Here is a 16,703-nt window from a genome sequence, read left to right on the forward strand (position 1 = left end):
ATTTTAATATTAACCCTACACATCGTTCTTCATAAATATAGTATTTAAACAAAATAATATCACCAACATATAATTTTTTTCATAAGAATATTTAGTTAATAATTGTCAGTAAATCAATTTATCCCCTGCTTTAAAAGGAATATTTTTTTAAAATATATTGACAATTGTTGTCGTACCAACAAACTGAAGCCAAATTTTCAGTCCAGCCATACAAACCATTTTATCAATTATTACGTAGCGTACTACTCCCTCAAGTTTACAGAGGAAGTACACCTTAAATCTGTAAAATAACTTGTACCCTCTCTGTAAAGAAATATAAATGTTTCTAGATCACTAAGTACTAATCTAAACGCTCTTTTGTTTCTTCACAGATGGAGTACTAGTTTAACCGAGCGAGAACATAGGCCTAGGCGGCTACGGTACGGCCGCCATCGATGCAAATGACCTGCCCGATGATGTACGAAGCAGCCGATATGCAGAGGAACTAGGGATGGCAATGGGTAGGGTATGGGCGGGTACAACCTTCTTCTACCCAAACTCATACCCATAGAAACTTTCTATATCCACCCACTTCAATACCCATGGGCATAAGCTGACACCCATGCCCATACCCATTGGATATCCTATACCCAATGGGTATCCATTGGATACAATATATAGCATTCAAATTCTTAAAAGGTAGAGAAACGAGTTCAAAATTCAAGTGATCATGGTAGAGCAGTATAGCATGGATGCGGCCTCCTCCGGTGGGTGGATTCTTGAAGGCAACATGGGAGTATGAGCAGCGGTTGGTGGAAGCCCGAAATAGTGGGAGGCGGTGGTGGGAATTGGGGATCGATGCACCGAGAGTTCGACAAGAGTTTAATAGCGAAGAGTCGATATTTCATCTTTTTGAGGAGTCACATAGGACGTAGGAGGAGTGGGCGAGCAGGTGCTTATGAGCCTATGAGCTATGGCTTGTTTAAGGAATACAAGATTTAGGGTTGGACCATATGAGTTGGATGCTAACCCCACATGTTATAGGAGTTATTTTCATTTATTAATATTTTCTGGGTATCCATTGGGTTACCCATGGGCACAATTTCTTACCCATGCCCTACCCATATATTTTGCGGGTATGGGTACCCATTACCCATGGGTACAAAATCTCTCCAAGTCTTGCCCATACCCGTTGTTATCGGGTAGGGTACCCGCGGGTACCCATACCCATGGGCAAAACTGCCATCCCTAAGAGGAACCCTACAAGCGACGCGACCTCCTCCGGCTCGCCTAGGAGGCCCAAAGCGGTGCGCCCGCTCTCCGCCTCCCACATCCTCCGTGCCGCCTCTGAGTCCATCTGAATGCCGCTGCTGTCGAGGAGGTCCGTCCGGACGCCTCCCGGCGCGACGCAGTTGACCCGGATGCCATCGCACGCCTACTCCATGGCGAGGGTACGGGTGAGCTGGTTCAGGGCCGCCTTGGTCGCCGAGTACAACGACAACTTTGAGTATCCGAGGATCCCGCCGATGGATGAGATGTTCACCACGCTGCCGCCATTGCCAGCGAGGAGGAGCAGGTGCGCGAGCTGCGCGAGTTGGAAGCAGGACTCAAGGTTGGTGGCCATGAGACGGGTGTACTCCTCCGCCGTGCACGCCGTGGCTTCCCCGAAGAAGGTCTGGCCGGCGTTGTTCACAAGAATGTCCAGCTTGCCCCCCAGCTCGGCGTTAGCCGTTGCCATGAGCGCCTCCCAGTCGACACGCACGGAGACGTCGCATGCCGAGCCCGTGACGCGCGCGCTCAGGCGGCCCACCTCAGCCTCGGCGGCCCATCCGCGCAGCCGCTCCTGCATGTCGGCGTCGCTCCGGGCGCAGGTGTGCACCCGGACGCCGAACCCCGCAAGCTCCTCCACGATCGCGCGCCTTAGAGCATCTCCAACAGGCGCCGGTCGCGCCGCCCGCAAAAAACACATATGCCGCGCGCGCATCGGCTGGTTTGGCGCGGCCCGCAGCGCTGGCTCCAACGGCTGCGCTAAAATGCAGCGCGCGCGTGTCTCTCCAGCAGCGCGCCAAAATGCAGCGCACGCGACCCGCCGGTGCATTGCATATGGCATTTTTCAACACAAAATGATGAACATTTTCAACACAATAAAAATTCCACACAAACAAGTTGATGAAGTTCATGCCCACAAGTTTAAAATCATGCCCACAAGTTCATCCAACCAAGTTCAAAATGCAAATCAAGTTCAATACACAAAGGAAAGACACATCATTCCTCGTCCTCGTCCTCGTCTTCGTCCTCGTCCTCATCTTTGGAAGACGATTCTTCCGCCTCCGAAGATGAATCTTCCTCCCTCTCGCGCACCGCATCACGTGAAGCTCCGACGGTGTTGGCAAGATCTTCAACGGCATCTTCATGGGAATGTGTGCGAGGAGGCTCATCGAAAGACATTCCGCCCATGGCGGCCGGAGGTGCACCCATGCCTCCCATGAGAGAAGCAAAACTCATGCCTCCCATCGTGGCCATAGCATCGGGGGGGGGGGGGGGGTGCTCCAAAGCCAGCCATGCCTCCCATTGCTTCGAAGCCACCCATGGCACCCATGGCGCCGAGGCCACCACCACCCATGGCGCTGAGGCCACCGCCACCCATGGCGCCGAGGCCACCGCCACCCATTGCACGAACCATGGCTCATTTTTGCATCAAGACTTCTTGTTGGGCAAGATTGACATACTCCTTTTGCACCGCTGTCGGTGTCAAAACCGGCGGATCCCGGGTAGGGGGTCCCGAACTGTGCGTCTAGGCCGGATGGTAACAGGAGGCAAGGGACACGAAGTTTTACCCAGGTTAGGGCCCTCTCGATGGAGGTAAAACCCTACGTCCTGCTTGATTAATATTGATGATATGGGTAGTACAAGAGTAGATCTACCACGAGATCGAGGAGGCTAAACCCTAGAAGCTAGCCTATGGTATGATTGTTGATGTGTACGTTGTCCTACGGACTAAAACCCTCCGGTTTATATAGACACCGGATAGGGTTAGGGTTACATAGAGTCGGTTACAATGGTAGGAGATCTACATATCCGTATCGCCAAGCTTGCCTTCCACGCCAAGGAAAGTCCCTTCCGGACATGGGACGGAATCTTCAATCTTGTATCTTCACAGTCCAACAGTCCGGCCAAAGGATATAGTCCGGCTGTCCGGACACCCCCTAATCCAGGATTCCCTCAGTAGCCCCTGAACCAGATTCTCTTCGGCGCGCAAATTGTCTTCGGCATTGCAAGGCGGGTTCTCCTCCAAATTCCGTGTACCTGTTTGATTAAAGTCCGGTTTCTTGTAGATGTTGTGCTCCTTGGCTTCTACGCCCAATAATGGCCGCTTCCCACGTGTCAAACGAATATGAAAAGTCTGAGTGTTTTTACATTCACACCCCTAGCCGCGTAAATGAGCTGCCCTATTTAAGGGGACGAGGATTTAGATCCAATCCACACTTTCTCCCCTCCGTGAGTGTTCATCAGAGCGCATCCGACGAAGGTCCATTCCACCATGGCCAGCCGTCGCAACTCCTCCCCTCGCCCTTCTAGCCCTAAGCCTGGATATTGGGAGAGATGTTCCATCCCGCATAGCGAGCTAGTGACACTCCAGACCAAGGGATTTCTCCCCCCGGCCTATATGGTCCCGGTTCGAGCCGGTCTTGCCGTCTACAACGGCGGAGAGCAAGCAGAGAATGCCCCTAATCCCTCCAAAGGAGAGCGGGTGTGCCTCGTCCCTTACTTAATAAGGGGGCTCGGATTTCCAATCCATCCATTTCTCCGGGGGTTGCTGGAGTTCTACGGCCTCCAGCTACATAATCTCACGCCTGCCTCAGTACTGCATATCGCAGGCTTTGTAGCCCTCTACGAGCTGTTCTTGGGTGTCGAAGCTCATTTCGGACTGTGGAAGGAGCTATTTTGCCTCGTGCCCCGTTCCAAGAAGGGGTCAATGTATCAAGTGGGCGGAGCCGAAGTGTGGCGCATCGCCGGGACCGGATATCTGTCCGGAACCCCAAAGAAGGCGTCCGAAGACTGGCCCTCGGAGTGGTTTTATATAGAAGACGTCCCGCTGCCGGATCCTGTCCGGATCGGCCTCCCTGAATTCAACAGTGCTCCCTTAAAGAAGCGCCTAAGCTGGCGCCCACGGAGCCCTCAGAGGGGAGGTGACAGGGACATCATTTACCTGATGGGCCGAATAAGATTGTTAGCCCATTCCGGACTAACCATGATCGGGGTTATGGCCGAATGCATTATGCGGGGGGTGCAGCCGCTTCAGTATAGAAGCCACCCCATGTGGGACTTCAACGGGGAGGACGACGCCACCCGCTACGGCCGTAAGGGGCCAGATTCAGCTGCCGCTCTACTAAAGATCTTGTCCACTTTGTATAAGGGAGAAGAGGAGGAATTTCTCCGCGTCAACCCTCAGGGTGGATTCTCCATGCACAATCCCCCAAGCTGGGTAAGCGGCCGTATTTACTTGTCCATCCGTTTTGTATTCCCATTGTTAAATATTCAGTCTGACGACTTCAACGCAGGAACTGCGCCGGGCTGTTAAGGAAATAAGCAGCCCTCCTCCACAACCCGAGGATCCAGGACGGTCCCTCGACCCGGCCTCCCAAGAGGATTCGGACATATCTGTGGAGCTGATTGATGGAGTGTTCCATCAATTGAGCAAGGACAACGCCTTGGTGGCCATTACGGCCGATTACCCAGGGCTAATCCTGACCCCCCAGGTACCTGAGATCGAAGTCCCAGTACCCCGAATAGGTGTCCGCCCACTCGTGTTCAGTTTCCTGATTGCAACCAAACTTTGCAGGGGAGGTATTTAAGGCGGAAGGCCGAACCTGCGGCGACAAGCCAACGAGGGGCCGTAGGGCCCCGCGGGCAGAAAAGAAGTGCAGTCCGGACCGAGGCGTCAGCGCAAAGGTATGGCGCGCCCCTTATCCCAGGTGTTATACCTTCGAGGCATATTGACACTCGCGCTCTTTTCAGGACAAAGAGACCTCGCCGGACTACATCCGGAGAGGCTGCCAATCGCGCCTCCACCAGCCAGGCTCCAAAGCCTGGTCAGGAGGCGGAGGCGAACGCAAGGCGCGCGCCAGACGCTCCTCCGACGGAGGATGTGGACGGGTTGTCTGCCACCAACTCTGAGGTGGAGAGTGCCATGAACCACAGGCGTCGCCGGACAATTCTTCGCGACGCTTGTTTCTCCCAAGGGGCGTTAGATGCCTTCAACTCGGGAGATGTGTATCTCCGTGCCGCTCAAAATGGTCTAGCCAGAGCCATGGAGCAGTATGTAAAAGACATACGGGTAAGAAAATTCTAGTAATTATATGTATATACCAGTAGCCCCCAAGACTTGAAACAGTTAGAATAACTGATTTAAGGATCATTTGTGATGCAGGTTCTTACGGATAAGAATTCCCTACTATCCAAGGAGCTGGAAGAGTGCAGAGCCCAACTTGAGGCCGCACTAGCCGCGGCAGGGGAGCCCAAGGAGACCCCCTCTGGTAATACACTTCGAAAGATAAGTATTTTGCGAAGCACGACTTTGGTGCGAATCTGACAAATGAAATTGCAGATGGCGCCGGATTGAATCCGGAAAGGCAACACCTCCTACGCCAGCTAAAGGCTGGTGAGAAGGTGCTGACAAAGGTGAGGCGGGAGAAGAATGATCTCCAAGATGCCAACACCAAGCTGGGCGTCGGGCTGAAAGATGTTCATGCCCGGCTGTCAGACTCCGTGAAGGAGAATTAGTGGCTTCGGCGCGGCATATTTAGTAAGTGCTTGAACGAACCCTTGAAAGAAAGTTCAGCGGGGAAGTCGACTAACAGAGCAATGTCTGTAGGTGTGCTAACAGGTCGTCCTGCAGAGGAGATGCCCGGTTCTACGGGTGACCTTCTTCCCGAGCTCTCGCAACTGCTCGATCGAGTTCGGCAGGCGATGCAAGGCGTCGCCCAGGCCCTGTGGCCATCCGTCTCCATGCCCGAAGGTCTTGGAGAGCTTGCGGAGAAGCTAAAGGGAGCACGGCGGCGCTTCCGATTGTGGAAGATATCAGCCTGCCGTCAAGGCGCTAGGGAGGCCTGGGCCATGGTGAAGACGCGGTACGCAAAGGCTGACCCCAACCACATGGCCTAGGTCGGTCCTGTAGGGCCCGATGGGAAGGAGATCCCTGTAAGCTTAGTATACGGCCAAGTAGAGTTGGCCGCAAAGTATTCCCAGCAGGACTGTAAATTAGACAGCCTGTTAGATGGTATTGAAGAGGAATACAACCAGTCAAAATGACTATGTAATTTAATTGACATTTATAATGCCTTCTAGCCGGATTGTAGATCATTTGTCATGGCCGACCTTTTCGCTTCAGCCTCGGGACCTGACGGTCCGGAGTGTGTCCGAATTCCCATGCGGTTATATAGGAACCGGGGAATGCATGGAGACCAGGCGTAGGGGTCATTAGGGCTTGAACAGACAAGTGCCCGACTAGTTATGTTATATTACATGGTTAGTAAGAAACATCTTCCAGGGAGAATAGTTCCGTTAGGGGTTCCTTTCCCTGGGAGGCATGCCCTAAGGTGCATGTCCATGCTGCGAAAAGAAACGCAGGAAAAACATCTGGGGGCGTATAGATAAAAATAAAAAAGATCATCTTTAGTTCACCGACCGAATATTCCCTTAAGAACGCTAGCTTTCGGCTTCACCCAGTCTGAGGTACACGTCCGGCTGACCCGGCAGTAACAATCGCAGAGGTGCTCCCTTTACCACCTAGCCGAACAATCGGGAACGTAGGGGTAAGCACAGGAGCCAGGCAACCCAGCTTGGCCAAAACTTAAGTCATATCGATGCATATAATGGTGAATAAAAGGTACATGCGGAAGTGTGACACATGTGTTGGGCATGAAGCCCGTATGAATAAGCTTCTGTTTAAAGAAGCCCCCAGGTTTAATGAGCGCGGATAGCGCGTCACTTTATGAGCCTTTAGAGGCTATAAAGAGAGAGAGAGAGAAGAGAAATGTAAGACAGAAAATATATAAAAATGGACAGAGGAAGGAGACGAACACAGAGTCCGGTGCTAGGCATAGAATCTTCGGAGACGTGCTGCGTTCCATGGGTTTGGCTCGAGTCGGTTATCCGATGCATCCCGCAGGCGGTACGCTCCACCAGTCAGGACTTGGTCAATTATGAAGGGACCCTCTCACTTGGGCTTGAGTTTGTCCTTTTTCTTGTCCGGTAGTCGTAGAACTAATTCGCCAACGTTGTAATTTTTGGCCCATACTTCTCTGCTTTGGTATCTTCGAGCCTGCTGTTGATAGAATGCGGAACGGGCTTTTGCCACGTCACGCTCCTCCTCCAATGCGTCCAAGCTGTCCTGTCGATCGAGTTCGTCTTCTCTTTCTTCGTACATGCGCACTCGAGGTGAGTCATGAAGTATGTCGCAAGGCAAAACTGCCTCTGCGCCGTACACCATAAAGAATGGTGTGTATCCGGTGGTGCGATTCGGCGTGGTCCGCAGCCCCCAGAGTACGGAGTCGAGCTCCTCTACCCAGTGCGTGTTAGATTCCTTGAGGGACCGCACTAATCTGGGTTTGATGCCGCTCATGATAAGACCATTTGCATGTTCGACCTGGCCGTTAGTTTGTGGGTGATAGACGGAAGCATAATCGAGCTTGATGCCCATATTTTTACACCAGAGTTTTACCTTGTCGGCCGTGAAGTTCGTGTCGTTGTTAGTGATGATGTTGTGGGGGGCGTCGTAATGGTGTACAACCCCGAATATAAAGCCTATCACCGGTCCGGATTCGGCCGTCTTAACAGGCTTGGCTTCTATCCATTTGGTGAACTTATCCACCATGACCAGTAAGTATTTTTGCTTGTGGGTTCCGCCTTTAAGGGGTCCAACCATTTCAAGCCCCCAGACCGCAAAGGGCCAAGTAATGGGGATAGTTTGGAGGGCGGTGGGTGGCATATGGCTTTGGTTTGCAAAGAGCTGGCAACCGGTGCATCATTGGACTATGTCCTGAGCGTCTGCCCGGGCCGTCGGCCAATAAAAGCCTGTACGGAAGGCCTTGCTTACAAGGGACCGGGTTGCAGCGTGATGACCGCCGAGTCCGGCATGAATTTCAGCCAGGAGGTTCCGCCCCTCCTCTTCGGAGATGCACCTTTGAAGGACTCCGGTAGTGCTTTTCTTATAAAGCTCTCCCTCGTGGACTCTGTAGGCTTTAGATCGCCGCACTATGCAGCGTGCCTCATTTTGGTCCTCGGGGAGTTCCTGCCTAGTAAGGTAGGCGAGGAATGGTTCTGTCCACGGGGCGATGACGGCCATTATTACGTGGGCTGAAGGTGTTATTTCATTGGTAGAGCCTCCGATTGTGTCAGAATGTTCGGTGTCGGGCAGTGCGGTTGGGTCCGGGCTGTTATTGTTCGGCTCCCCTTCCCATACTACGGATGGCTTGAACAGCCTTTCCAAGAAGATGTTGGGGGGGACTACATCGCGCTTTGCGCCGATGCGTGCCAGGACATCTGCCGCCTGATTATTTTCCCGGGCTATATGGTGAAATTCAAGCCCCTCGAACCGAGCTGACATTTTTAGGACGGTGTTGCGGTAAGCTGCCATTTTTGGATCCTTGGCATCGAAGTCTCCATTTATTTGGGATATTGCGAGGTTCGAGTCCTCGCGCACCTCTAGGCGTTGGATGCCCATGGATACTGTCATCCGGAGACCATGTAAAAGGGCCTCATATTCGGCTGCATTGTTGGAGTCCCTGTACATAATCTGTAGTATGTATTGAACTGTGTCTCCTGTGGGGGACGTCAAAACGACGCCAGCCCCCAGTCCGGCCAACATCTTGGAGCCGTCCAAATGCATGATCCAATTTGAATATGTGCCGTATTCTTTAGGGAGTTCGGCCTCCGTCCATTCTGTGACGAAGTCGGCCAAGACTTGTGATTTGATGGCTCGTCGAGGCTTATAAGTTATGTCGAACGGGAGGAGCTCAATGGCCCATTTTGCAATCCGGCCCATTGCGTCACGGTTGTTTATAATATCGTTAAGTGGTACTTCCGAGGCTACTGTTATTGAACACTCTTGAAAGTAGTGTCGTAGCTTCCGGGATGCCATGAATACCGCGTACGCAATCTTTTGATAATGCGGGTACCGTGATTTGCAGGGAGTGAGGACAGTGGACACGTAGTAGACCGGCTTTTGAAGGGGGAATTTGTGTCCGTCCGCTTCTCGTTCGACGATGAGTACTGCGCTTACAACCTGATGTGTTGCTGCAATGTATAATAGCATTGGTTCGCCAATGTTTGGCGCGGCCAGGACTGGGTTTGTTGCCAGTATGGCTTTTATTTCGTTGAGTCCGGCCGTGGCTGCATCCGTCCATTTGAAGTGTTCGGTGCGCCGAAGGAGGCGGTAAAGGGGTAGGGCCTTTTCTCCCAAGCGGGAGATAAAGCGGCTTAGAGCCGCCACGCATCCGGTTAACTTTTGTATTTGTTTGAGGTCCTTTGGGATATCCAGTTGCGACAGAGCTCGGATCTTGGCTGGATTTGCTTCAATTCCTCTACCGGATACTATGAAGCCCAAGAGCTTTCCGGCTGGAACGCCGAAAATGCATTTTTCCGGGTTGAGCTTGATGTCGTATGTTCGGAGGTTATCAAATGTGAGCCTCAAGTCGTCTACTAGAGATTCAACATGTCTTGTTTTGACGACCACATCATCTACATATGCCTCCACTGTTTTGCCGATCTGGCTTGCCAGACATGTCTGAATCATGCGCTGATATGTTGCGCCGGCGTTTTTGAGCCCGAAGGGCATTGTGTTGAAGCAGAATGGCCCGTATGGTGTGATAAATGCCGTTGCGGCTTGGTCTGGTTCTGCCATCTTAATTTGATGGTAGCCAGAATATGCGTCGAGGAAACACAACGAATCGTGTCCTGCGGTAGCATCGATAATTTGATCGATGCGGGGGATGGGGAAGGGATCCTTTGGACAAGCCTTGTTAAGGTCTTTAAAATCAACACACACGCGCCAGGATTTGTCCTTCTTCGGTACCATCACCAGGTTGGCTAGCCAGTCCGGATGTTTTATATCTCTGATGAATCCGGCCTCCAATAGCTTTGCTAGCTCCTCTCCCATGGCCTGTCTCTTAGGTTCGAAAAAACGCCGAAGAGCCTGTTTGATAGGTTTGAATCCTGTTTGGATATTTAAGCTGTGCTCGGCCAGCCTGCGTGGGATTCCTGGCATGTCTGAAGGGTACCAGGCGAAAATGTCCCGGTTCTCTCATAGGAACTCTCGCAATGCAGCGTCGACATCAGGGTTTAACTGTGCCCCGATGGAAGCTGTTTTATTGGGGTCCGTTGGATGGACTTGGAATTTGACTACTTCGTCCGCTGGTTTAAAGGAGGTGGACTTAGATCTTTTGTCGAGTACCACATCGTCCCTATTCACCGTAGAGCGCAGCGCAGTTAGCTCCTCAGCCGCTAGGGCTTCGGATAGTGCCTCAAGGGCCAGTGCGGCTATCTTGTTTTCGGCACGGAGTGCTATGTCCGGATCACTAGCGAGAGTGATGATCCTGTTAGGCCCGTGCATCTTGAGCTTCATGTACCCGTAATGGGGTATTGCTTGGAAGATTGTAAACGCTGCCCTCCCTAGCAGAGCGTGATAACCGCTGCTGAACGGAGCCACCTGGAACGTGACCTCTTCGGACCTGTAATTATCCGGCGTGCCGAACACCACATTTAGTGTGATTTTTCATGTACAGCGCGCTTCCCGACTGGGGATTATTCCTCTAGAGGTTGTGCTGCTTCGCTCAATGCGGTTCCAGTCTATTTCCATTTTTAAAGGGTCTCCTCATAAATGAGGTGCAATCCGCTGCCGCCGTCCATGAGTACCTTGGTAAGACGGAAGCCATCCACTATTGGACTGAGGACCAATGCGGCTGGTGCTCGGGCTGTTCGGGATTTAGGTTCATCACTGGCGTTAAAGGTAATAGCCGTGTCACTCCATGGGTTTATTGTTGCTACTTGGTAGAATTCGGCAAGGCTGCAGAGTGTCCTTTTTCGCATATTATTTGATGCGAAAGTCTCGAAGACTGTTAACACCGTATTGGTGTCTCTGGGGTGGCTTTCTGTGGCCTCCGGAATTAGGAGATTTTCGCCAATTTTGGCCACTTGCCGGAGTATCCAACATGCTCTAAGGCTGTGAGTTGGTGTGGTGTCCTCTGTGATGAAGCTACGTACCTAGGGTAGGGGCACGGACCCGTCCAAAGAGCCCTACCCAAGGACATCCCTAGAAGAAATCACCTTTCAATCGACTTGAAGGTATCCCACTCGACGGGTTCAAGACACTCGACTAATAAGCTATCACTCGACCATGAAGCTAACCACTCGACTGCCAGGAAACCTAAAGTCACTCTGCAGGCAAACGGTCAGCTGTTAAGTAGTCTTTATGGTCATTATAGCACTTTATTAGGGGCGTTACCAGTAACGCCCAATCTTAAATGTACCTTAAACCCTGCATTACTGAGGGCAGGAGGGGGCCGACGAACTCTATATAAGCCACCCCCCTCCTCAGTATGAAGGGTTCGCACCCCTGTAATCCATACACGCATAATCCAGTCGACTGCCTCCGGGCTCCGAGACGTAGGGCTATTACTTCCTCCGAGAAGGGCCTGAACTCGTAAACCTCGCGTGTAACAACTTCCCAATAGCTAAGATCTAGCCTCTCCATACTCACCCCCCTACATTACTGTCAGAGTTAGAACCACGACACTCTGTACTGTGAATTTTACAGGGTCCATTAAGCCATCCTTCCAGTACGGTTCCATGCCCCGTAGAGGGTTTTTGCTTTTTAGTGCTTGACCCGGGTGACTGGTGATGATGCACCCTTTTATTTCGGACTCGGTTTGTATTCAGGGCCGGATTGTCCCAAAATTTTATTTCGGTTTTCCAGGCGCTTTCCATCGCACAGTATTTTCGTACAATGGACGCCAAGTCAGCGAAGCGTGTAATATCACGGCGACTTATGGCATTGAGTATTCCCTTGTCCGTGCAATTATTGTAGAAGGTTGAGATTGCGTCTTCCTCGCGGCAGTCCCTTAGCATGTTCTTAACCAGGAGGAATCTGGCCCAGTAATGATGTATTGTTTCATCGGGTTCTTGCTTGATTTTGGATAGATCGCTTATGTTGGGGTGGGTGGGTGGAATTAAATCTGAAGCCTCGCCCCATCTAAGGCTCAGAGGCCGAGGAATTTCCGAACTCGAAAATTTGGATTCCTGGATGTTGTCCAATGAATCCATCCCGTCGCCTGACTCTAAATTCAGGTCTTGAGTGATATCCTCCCCTCCGCGGGTATCCGGCTTGGAGGGATCGGGAATCCGGACGTAGCGAGTCCTTAAGATAGATGAAGGGTCGCCGCACTGTCCCTCTACCACATCAACGTGATGGGTGACTTGGGGAGAGTTAATCTCTCTCAGATCGAGTTTGGGCCCAATCTGGTCGTAATCCATGGCGACTCCCAGGGCGGCGAAGCGATCCAAGAGCTCGTTTATGGAGGAGAGCTCCATTGGATCTAACTACTCGGCGAGTTCTGAGCTGACATGAACATTGTTTTCGATGGCTCGAGAGGTCATCGTCGGCGCAGAAGCCGAACAGGCGATCATAAGAAAACCACCTAGCAAGAGGGTTTGGCCGACAGCCAAAGCTCCCTTAGCAATGGTGCCGTCTTTAAAGACGGGGCGAGGCATCCTTCCTGATGGCGACGACACAGAGGAACTCTCAATGAAAGCACCAATGTCGGTGTCAAAACCGGTGGATCTCGGGTAGGGGGTCCCGAACTGTGCATCTAGGCCGGATGGTAACATGAGGCAAGGGACACGAAGTTTTACCCAGGTTCGGGCCCTCTCGATGGAGGTAAGACCCTATGTCCTGCTTGATTAATATTGATAATATGGGTAGTACAAGAGTAGATCTACCACGAGATCGAGGAGGCTAAACCCTAGAAGCTAGCCTATGGTATGATTATTGATGTGACGTTGTCCTACGGACTAAAACCCTCCGGTTTATATGGACACCGGATAGGGTTAGGGTTACATAGAGTCGGTTACAATGGTAGGAGATCTACATATCCGTATCGCCAAGCTTGCCTTTCACGCCAAGGAAAGTCCCTTCCGGACATGGGACGGAGTCTTCAATCTTGTATCTTCACAGTCCAACAGTCCGGCCAAAGGATATAGTCCGGCTGTCCGGACACCCCCTAATCCAGGACTCCCTCAACCGCATTGAGGTTAGTTGTGTCCAAGAAGAACAAGTGCTTTTCCCATTCCAACAACCTAGTTCGCTCCTCATTGCTCACCTTCCTTTCCTCCAAAGCCACCTTCCTCTCCTCGGCCGCCACCCTCCTCTCCTCGGCCGCCAACCTCCTCTCCTCGGCCGCGGCATCTTGGGTCCTTGCCATTTTCCTCACCTCGTTGGCTTCTTTTCTTGCCTTCACAATAGCTTCCATAGCATTTTGAGCTCATCATCTCCTTTCCTCTTCTTCTTTTGGGTTTGGTCTTTCTTGCACCCATCCGGTCGCTTTGGCTTCGAGTATGAAACCGAGTTGGGTGTAGGGCTTCTCTTGCCGTCATCACTTGATGCATCATCCTCCTCATCATCATCATCCAACTTAATTGTTCGCTTCCGTTTGTCGCTCAAATGCAAATCATCCAAATCTTCACGCTTCTTCCATTTCTCATCATCCTTCAACACATCATAGCAACGAGGCAAAGTAAAGACCCTTCCTTTCTTGATCTTCCCCTTCTTGGTTTCCTCTCCTCTTCTTTGAACAAGTTTTGCGCAATGTTGAACTACATGAAAAGAAAGCAAGTTAGCACCAACAACAAGCAAAACAAAGCAAGTTTAGCACCAACATGTAAGATGAAATGGCATTTACTCTATCGTCCTCATTTGTGCCACTTGGGTTCAACTTGTGAACCGCCTTTTGACAAGCCACCCACTTTTGACAATCCGAGTTGATTGTCGACCACCGGGACCTAAGTGATCGGTTGGAGCGGTCAATTCCACTCACGTTGCGAGCATCAAAGTGTTCCTTCATCCGGTTCCAATAAGCATCTCTACTTTGATCGCCTCCAACGGATGGATCCCTCGACACTTGCAACCAAGTATTGCATAGTAAGATCTCATCGGTGTTGGTGTAATTGCCCGCTCTTCCTTTCGGTGCGTCGACAATGCCCTCACCCTCCTCGTCCACCTCGAACTCATGGTCTTCAAAATGCATGTCATTGGTTTGAGACCAATGCGAATTGTTGGAGCCAACACTCATCGTTGACATGTATGCATCATCATTGAGACTACAAATTTTTTTTTGCACAATGCAAATAAGCTATCTATATGTGACGAATGCATTAAAAAAAGAACAAAAAAATGAAAAGTTAGAATTTTTTTACCTTGGAGGCATTTCGTCGAACATGTTGTGTGCGCCGGCCGCTGGCTCAACGAGTGAGCTTGCCGGCACTTCGACAGCCGCTGCGCCCGTCGCACGCCCCGCAAGCTTCTTCCTCTTCGCCTTGGAGGTGCCGGAGCCGTCCGCCGCCTTGTTTTTCTTCGCCGATGTCTTGCCCTTCTTTAGCCGCGCCGCATTGGGGAGCTTTGAGGAGGAGGGGGCGGCGGCTCGGGCCGGCGCCGGCGCGGCGCCACCCGCCGCCGAGGTCATCCGCGGCGGCATGAAGAGGCCGCGCGCGAGGCCGCTCATCGGAGGAGCTCCGGCGGCGGCGAGGCCAACGCCACCCGGGCTAGGGTTTGTGGCGGCGGCGGCAGGGGCGGGGGGGGGGGGGGGGATCACGGCTATAGGACGGGGTGAGCGGGGTGCTGGCGCGTGCGTCCATGGTTGCGGGTCGCCGGCGCCGGTGCGCGCGGGGCTTTGGAGAGGGAGAAGAAAAGCGCGCAGCGCGAGCGTCGAGTGTGCCGCGCGCAGAAGCGGGCGCCGCAAATACACCGCGCGAGGTACCGCTTCCACGCGCGCGCCCAACTGCTTATACCGCGCGCGCGGCTATTGCGCGCCCGCTGGAGCCATCCGCCGGGTTGCGCGCGCGCTAAAACGGGCGATTTTGCGACGCGGCGCCTGTTTGGCGCGCCTGTTGGAGATGCTCTTACGCAAGTGAGTGTGTGTGTGATCAGTAACAAAATACAGTAGCATGCATGAAAGGAACATGCATGCAGGGGGCGTACCCGATTCCTTTGGTTCCGCCGGTGACGAGGGCCGTCTTGCCGGCGAGGCTCCACCGCTCCTCTCTGCTGACTGCTGCCATCTTGGGTCGACCGATCACCGATGCGTGTATCTCACTGAGTAGACTTGTGTATATATACGACGATGATGGTATTAGCTCTCGCGAGAGACTACGACGTGTATAGATGCTTTGCTCGGAGAACTTTTCTCTTGTACGTACGATGAGTACGCTACCAATGTGACCATAACTAACAAATCCATTGGCGCAGTCGCGCGGTGCTCGGCCGGGCAAATTAAGGTTTCTTTCAGGATCCAATCAAGAGTTGCTTTTAAAAAAGGAGCTATATATGTATAACCAATGGAAACGACTACGTAACACTAGTAGGTGATTAATGTCTCATTTTTGGCAGTGTTAGGCGATCGATCAAGAATTCATGATTGATCAGTTTGTATTTGTGTTTGCCGCCTTGGCTTTTATTGTGCAATTTTGTTATTTCAGGATTCAGGATTGGTGCAAGTGCAAAAGATGAAACAATCTTGATCGGCGGCTATCAGTAGTTTTAGAGTACAAGAGATAACTATTGATATGTATACCGGGTCGTGGTCATTTTTTATTGAAGGCGGACTTTGTTTTCTTCTAAAAAACAACATGGGATTGAGCCCAATAATACCTTTTTCTTTCAAAAGGAGGATTGAAGCCGGAATAGGATTTGTGGTACATCGGGCGGACGTTGCTTCAGTACTGTAGGTGCCTTTGGGTCTGTGACATATGGGTCAACCGTCTGTTGGGCCTAATGCCACTGACCCAAAGACACCCGCAGTTACGGCACCGAAGCTCAGTCCCACAGGGGCAGGGGCATCGACCCCCTTTTTTTGGATTTTGATTTTCTATCTCTTGTATCTTACGAACTAAAAGTCCAAATTAAGTTTTGTTTTCATATTCATCTTCTTGTAACGAGGACTTTAAAATAAAACCCATTCGCATTTGTTTTGACGAGTATTCAAAATTGCATTAAGTTTCATTTGCTGAAACTTGATACAAAGAACGACAAAATCACAAGTTTCACAAACTGGAACTTAAAATTTGATGTGCACTCATGCCGAATTCAACAACTTTGCTGATCACGAGGTATTATTTCACATGCTCCACGATGAGGCTAAGGACAGCCAACTTTCGTTTGTCGGAGCTGGAGCCAGGGGACCATGGTGCACAATGGCGTTGTGCGCTTTGTAGGACAACATGATCAAAACAAACCTGCTGAAGAAAAAGTCGCCCAAAGAACCAGATTTGAGACACATCATCTTTGGCACACCTCCAACGGTACAAAAAATATCACGGGAAACAAACAAGGGCAAGGCAAGAATATCTTATTCTATGCCGACGGCAACCTTCGTAGCACCGAACATAGACATGTTCTGTTTGTCATTTCTTCTAAAGCTAGAGTAGATAGCTTTACACAAGACATGATCATATAT

At 51.4% G+C, this 16,703-nt stretch overlaps 1 pseudogene; it reads right to left on the minus strand.

Annotated features, from left to right (window-relative positions):
• Positions 1-406: 406 nt before the first annotated feature.
• LOC123059108 (tropinone reductase homolog At5g06060-like) lies at positions 407-15,309 on the minus strand (annotated as a pseudogene).
• Between the last annotated feature and the right edge of the window lie 1,394 nt (positions 15,310-16,703).

The sequence above is a fragment of the Triticum aestivum genome, chromosome 3A, assembly GCF_018294505.1.
Source record: "Triticum aestivum cultivar Chinese Spring chromosome 3A, IWGSC CS RefSeq v2.1, whole genome shotgun sequence".
NCBI classification, from domain to species: Eukaryota; Viridiplantae; Streptophyta; class Magnoliopsida; order Poales; family Poaceae; genus Triticum; species Triticum aestivum.